At 42.2% G+C, this 6,000-nt stretch overlaps 1 protein-coding gene across 11 annotated transcripts in view; it reads left to right on the top strand.

Moving 5' to 3' along the window:
* Positions 1-1,614: 1,614 nt before the first annotated feature.
* Positions 1,615-6,000, top strand: part of LOC136518877 (uncharacterized) — a 28,305-nt gene continuing 23,919 nt past the window's right edge. For 6 of the 11 annotated variants that reach the window (XR_010774642.1, XR_010774641.1, XM_066512563.1 and 3 more), the window contains exon 1: positions 1,615-4,156. The gene's annotated coding sequence lies outside the window, so the exon portion shown is untranslated. The remainder of the gene's footprint in view (positions 4,157-6,000) is intronic. The other 5 variants (XM_066512564.1, XM_066512565.1, XM_066512568.1 and 2 more) reach the window with 5 other exon arrangements.

Below are 6,000 nucleotides of genomic sequence, written 5' to 3'. Positions count from 1 at the left end.
GTTAAACCAGTGTCAGCCTTTTGAGCCTCATGAACCCCATGTTATATTCGTTGAGTACGACATGTACTTACACTTACTTTATTTTTCAATTATTTCGATAAAAATCCTAGATGGGTACCAGATTACTAAAGTTTGGAGGAGTTAGGCTTGTGATCAACCAGTCAGTTGTCCCTGTGGATTGGAGTCTTCACCCGTCGGAGTTGTCTTTCCGTTGTGTGCTGTCTAAGGTTATATCTCTTGTAATAATACGTTGTATTAAGCATTGTCTTTTAATATTACCCCTTATTTGTAGCTATATGTGAGATTTGATTTCCTGGGCTCACATATGGTGCATATTTGGTTTTGTTCTTAAAATCGGCCCTCGGTCTTCATATAAAAAGAGCTAGCTCGAATATTTTAATCAGTTAAAAGGAAAGAGAACGGTAAGTTAGGTCTTCGTAAAGACCTAAGCACACAAAGTTTTTCATGATTCATATATCTATGCTTATATGTTTTTCTATACTACTATAAGTTTATCTTTTTTCTTAAGTTTATATGAGCTAGCAAGTTGACTCTGAGTGCTCTAATTCTGTTTGGTATGACTCCAAACAGTTTCAGCTTCTTACTGTACTATGCACGGAGGAACCGAAGTCAAAGTGAACCGGAGGTCCAGAGCTTCACCAAAAAGGGTCTAAGAAATAGAAAATGTACTAGTGCTCCCCCTCTCTAAGATTTTGATGTAGATGTTATGAGATTTTCAACAACAAAATAATACCTGCTTTTGTTAGGTCCCATCTCACCTGCGTTACACTTAGGCTAGTCTCAGTGAAGAGTTTAATAGCATAGTTATCAAGACTACCACATCAGCTTTTATGTTGGTAAATGTGGCGACACGTTTCATTCTGATGAAACTCTATATGTCTCTCTCTTCATAATTAACTTGCCAAGTCATCAAATTTGCTGACGTGTCACAGTATTAAATATGAATGGAACTCGTATGAAACTCACCGAAACTGGCCTGATACGCACCAATGCAATGCTTGTTGTGTAGGCAGCTAGTTGGCAATCAGGCTGAGGCAGCAAGCCTGCCGGCCAGTCTTGCAAATGGTTGCCCGGCCCGGCCGGCCGGCCGGTCCCTCTCCTCTCCCCTGAGTGACACATACCCAACTCAGCTTTCCGTCCAGTTGTCTTTAATTTCTCTGGCGAGGGCGAGCTGCAGCATGCGCGCGGGCGGGGAGCCGCAGTTGGACGGCGCCGCGCGCACATGCATGCATCTGGCGGAGAGGCAGCGGCCGGACCGGCCGGGCGGCACGGCGAGAGTGCGCTGGCCGGCCGGCCGCCGTTCGGCGAGGGCGCGCGGCGCCAACGTTGAGCATGCAGCACACGGACGGGCCTGTTCTCCAGGGTGCGTGGCCGCGCGCGGTGTGGGCCACATGGAGACCATCGCCCCCAGCTAGCGCATTCTCGCTTGTCTCTCTCCTCTCCTCTCTCTCTCTCTGTCTCTCATTGGCCATTGCTTGCTAGAGATAGAGAGAAAGACGCGTCCACCGGCCTTTCGGTGCGTCTAAATCTTATCATTTCTACTCTCTCTTTATTTACCCCTCTTCTTCTCTTCACATTAGTCAGCCAGTCCGTCCGTCCGCGTCCGTCTTCAACCTCGCCCTCCTCTCCTTTTCCATGGAGCTTCATCAGCTTCCTTTCCTACCAGCTAGCTAGCTAGCTGGCTACACAACAAGCAGGCTGGCTCCAGCACAAGATCCAGTACTCCTCCGTCCCACTCCTATCATCATCCGGTCCTTGCTACTACACCTAGGGTTTTGCTTAGCTGCTGGTTCTTCATTCATTCCCCAGTCTGCCGTCGATCTGCTGCTTCTTCATATATATGCCTAGCTATCTTGCTTTGCCTAGATCGATCCATGTATTAGCCACCTAGCTAAGCCAGCCCCCTCATCAGCTTGCTCTCGCTCTGCTCCTCCCTTCAATTAACCAAGGAGGCCAGTGGTGGCAATCTTCACCTGCTAGCTGCCTACCTTCTCAATAAGATCCATTGATAGATGTGATGTACATGTACATATATACATCAATAATCGTCTCTCCATCGATCCCCTTCTTCTTGTCCGGGCGTCGGCGACTGAGGTGGAAAGGTATATAGTGTAATCCAGTTCTTGGTTCTTCGGTTCCTTTTCCTTGCATATATCTCCTCCGATCCTCCCTTATTTTTGCATATATAGCTACATATATATGCCCGGGCTATCTGTCTATCCAGCTAGCTCATCCATGCTTGCATCTAGCTTGCTTTAATTTGATGCAAGATGCTTCAAATCTATCCTGCCTCTTCTTCTTGATTCGTAGGCTCATTTATGTCTGACAAATATGTACACACATGTGAGAAGCACAAGATAGATAGATAATCCCTCTCCTCTCTCCTTTTCTTTTCCATTGATGGATACATGGGGTTCAAATAGTAGCTACTATACGATCCATCTGTGACATACACACTACCTTAGTAGCTTCCTCATCTTTCCTGAAGAACTTGGAGAATTGAAGTTAGCCGCTACAGATTATGAAGCAAGCACGCGAAAGCAAACAGTCGGTGCTTGCAGGTGCAGCACCATCAAGATTCACATCCAGCTCATCCTCAGTGATGATGCGGTGGTTCGCATGCACTTGCTACACACACACACACACACACACACACACACACACACACACATATATATATATGCATATGTGGTGAGATGAGAATCTTGATGATGCTGCATCAGCAAACACTCACTCATCCCACCTGGACAGTGAGAGATGATGACGAATCCGGCCGGTGCAAATGAGTACTACTCTTCTTCTCCTTTTAATTTGCTTTTATATTTAATTACCTTAGTTATATTAATTTGTTTTCACTTAATTAGTACTGCTCTCTCTCTCTCTCTCTCTCTCTCTCTCTCTCTCTGTGTGTGTGTGTGTGTGTGTGTTTGCACATGGTTTTCATCTTGCAAATCTGCAGAAATTAGGTTGAATTGGACCCAACATGAAGTGCCGCTGACCATACAGATGTTGTATGTAGTTTGCCTACCTTTTGCTGGCTAACAAGATCTGTTTCAATTGGCATCGATCAAGTCAGTCTTGTTATAAAGGAGATATATATATATATAGCTTGTGCAAGGTGAGTACATACATAATACAGTGCTTGGTTTTGAGTAGTTCATTCCTTTCCATTTGGGGAGCATGTATATATATATACCTCATGATTAAGGCTGCCGCGCCATGATTTTATGGTATATTATTATCAGTTTAATTTCAGGTTCCCTTGTCTTCGATTATATTTCATCACCTTCCGTTAGCATGCATCATTTCCGCACATTTGCTAATTTTGAGGATAATTTTCAGTTTGCAAGAAGTGGCTGCACTACTGGGGATATATATTGAGTTTGATTTTATTACGCGTGCATATATATAGCTTATTATTACAGGTTCAAGTTATTAATTCTAATTTGTGCTTCTATAATCCATCTTATCAATGCACAACTTTCATTTTTAATTTGGTTTGCTGGCTCTTCCTATTGTGTCCCCCCCTCCCTTTTTTTCCTCCCTTGATATTATGTGTGTGTGCAACTGTGTGCATATGTATTTTTGACATACAGACATATAAGCTAGCTCCTCAGTCGATCCCAGCTAGAGAGGGACAAAAACAGTCATATATATAGGACACTATTAATTAATCTACATATAGGTAATTAAGAGAGTAGTGAGGTCTGTTTCCTCAATCATGCATTCTCTGGCATCTATATATACTTTATTGTTCCAAACCCAATATAATTAATGTGCCAACGCTGCACGCACGTACTCCCGTCGGCATCATCATCGTCTGATTGAGGTACAGAACAGATATGCTCATCTACAAAATATTCTCAATCTCATCATCATTAGTTGAGATGTTGTGTCAACATCTAGCTACTAACTGCAATACTGCATATTCTGTAGTGTTATATATCTGTACTCACTGCTACCTCAGAATATATAGTGGTCGCCTCCATGCAGGCAACTCAAGCTATATATATTCACATGGAGCAGCCAATTTTCAACATCAGTTAACACTACGCCGTACTTAATTCGGCTGTCAGCATGGAGGAGACGCGAATAATTGAAGCTCCAGCGTGTCTGCAGTCGGAAAAACATGAAGGTTTGTTCATCAGAACCACAAATATATTATCACAATTATATGATTATTTTGTGGAACGGTTCTTTCTTTATAACACATTATTTAGGACACATCTGGGATATTATACCGAATTTAGGACAAATTTAAGACACACCCGGTTCTTTCTTTATAACAAACTAGGACACGAATGTAGTTATATATATATTTCCCAGGTGACTACTACCTTCGTCCTGCAAAAAAGTGTCATGTTTTGGTTTTATTAAGGCAAAAGTATCTTATGTTTATATAGAAGATTATCGATATAATATTTATGGCATCAACTAGATTTACTATGAAAATATATTTCATAATAACTCTAATGATATTTATTTGAGGTGATACCAAAGTATCTTATGTTACCAAGTTTATATAAAAGGTTATCAATACTTATGTGGGTAGTAGACCATAATGTCGTTCTTGCATTCTAATATTGGGTGGATCTTTTATTAGAAAAATCTTGCACACGACCAATCAATAACCGTAATGGGTTTGATTGGTTACCCATGTAAAAAAAACGTGGATAACAAAAGGCAATTTTATCAAACACGGCTTGCTTGTGGTCTGTGGAGGACAATCAATTAGACCTAATACAAAGTATTATTGTTCCAAGAAGTTTTTCTTGCAAGAATAAATTACGGTTGTGATATATACCACTCTAAGAATTGATTTGAGGAAGCTAAAATGCTTTGGCTAGGGAACATTTTTTTAGAAGTTACTGTTTTAGAGTATGGAGTTTTAAAGTACGGATAATTATCTACCAAATCAAAATATTAGTGTTTGGTGTGGCAGAACCGTCCGAAATAACACGCTTTCGGAGGCGCTCGTCTTCCACTAGACACTAAGCACCCCGAAAGTTAGCTACATCGGATAGTTTCGTCGAGCACACCCCACGGGAGAACTCGAATCAATCCACGTTTTACCTCCAGAATCCAATAATGATTACGAGCTTACAATACTTAATCCATTTCATACAACAAGAGTTCTTAGAAATTATTTATTACAATACCAAGGTTCAGAGTGCGATAATTAAACAGCGGAATGAAAATAAACATCTAGCGAAAATGAAACAAGGATCCGTCTGTGCCCACCAGAAGAATCCTCTACACAAGAGCTACTCCTCAAGCTGCACCTCCAACAGGGTAAAATAAACCCTAAGTACACAATGTACTCGCAAGACGTACCCGACTAGTGGGAATAGTTTTCCGACTCCAAGAGGTATGATAGGCAATATGGGTTTGCTGTTTTCTTTTTGTTTGCGAAAAGCATTACTAGAAGTACGTCCTTAAGATTAAGTTTAATTAGCAGTCATGATTACTTCATTAGCTAACCATTCTAGATAAGCACCTGTTCTACTTTCAAGCAAGGGTTGAGCAATCAGAACTAATTTACCATCTTTCATATTCTAGTTCTTACTACGGTGCTATACCATAGCCAAGTCGTACCGTCTCATAGAAACAATGATTCGCGAACCAATGTATCCCAGCTGGGTACCCCAAAATACACGCCCCGTTTATACCCCAGGCACAAACAAGACCAACCCATTCCACTCCTGTCACGGGGTCCAGGTCCCCATCCAAACTTGGACCCCAAGCCCTCACACTTGAGACCCGGCCTCAATATGGTGCTTAGACTTCCACCTTTTACCGCGTCCAATCAGTCGGTCCGGAAAGAGCCGGAACCCACGACAAGAGCGTAACGAGCCTTCCGCTCCCATAAGCAAGTATGTGCTCAGGATAATAAGTCTGTGACCTTATTACCATCCACAGCAACGGACGGTCCTCAATCGACACGGACAAGGAAAACAGTGTAGCCAAGCTAAGCCCCGT

This window comes from Miscanthus floridulus, chromosome 17, assembly GCF_019320115.1.
Source record: "Miscanthus floridulus cultivar M001 chromosome 17, ASM1932011v1, whole genome shotgun sequence".
In the NCBI taxonomy this organism is placed as follows: Eukaryota; Viridiplantae; Streptophyta; class Magnoliopsida; order Poales; family Poaceae; genus Miscanthus; species Miscanthus floridulus.
The sequence above is the reverse complement of the archived record's forward strand: the minus strand, read 5'-3'. Positions and strand labels throughout refer to the sequence as shown.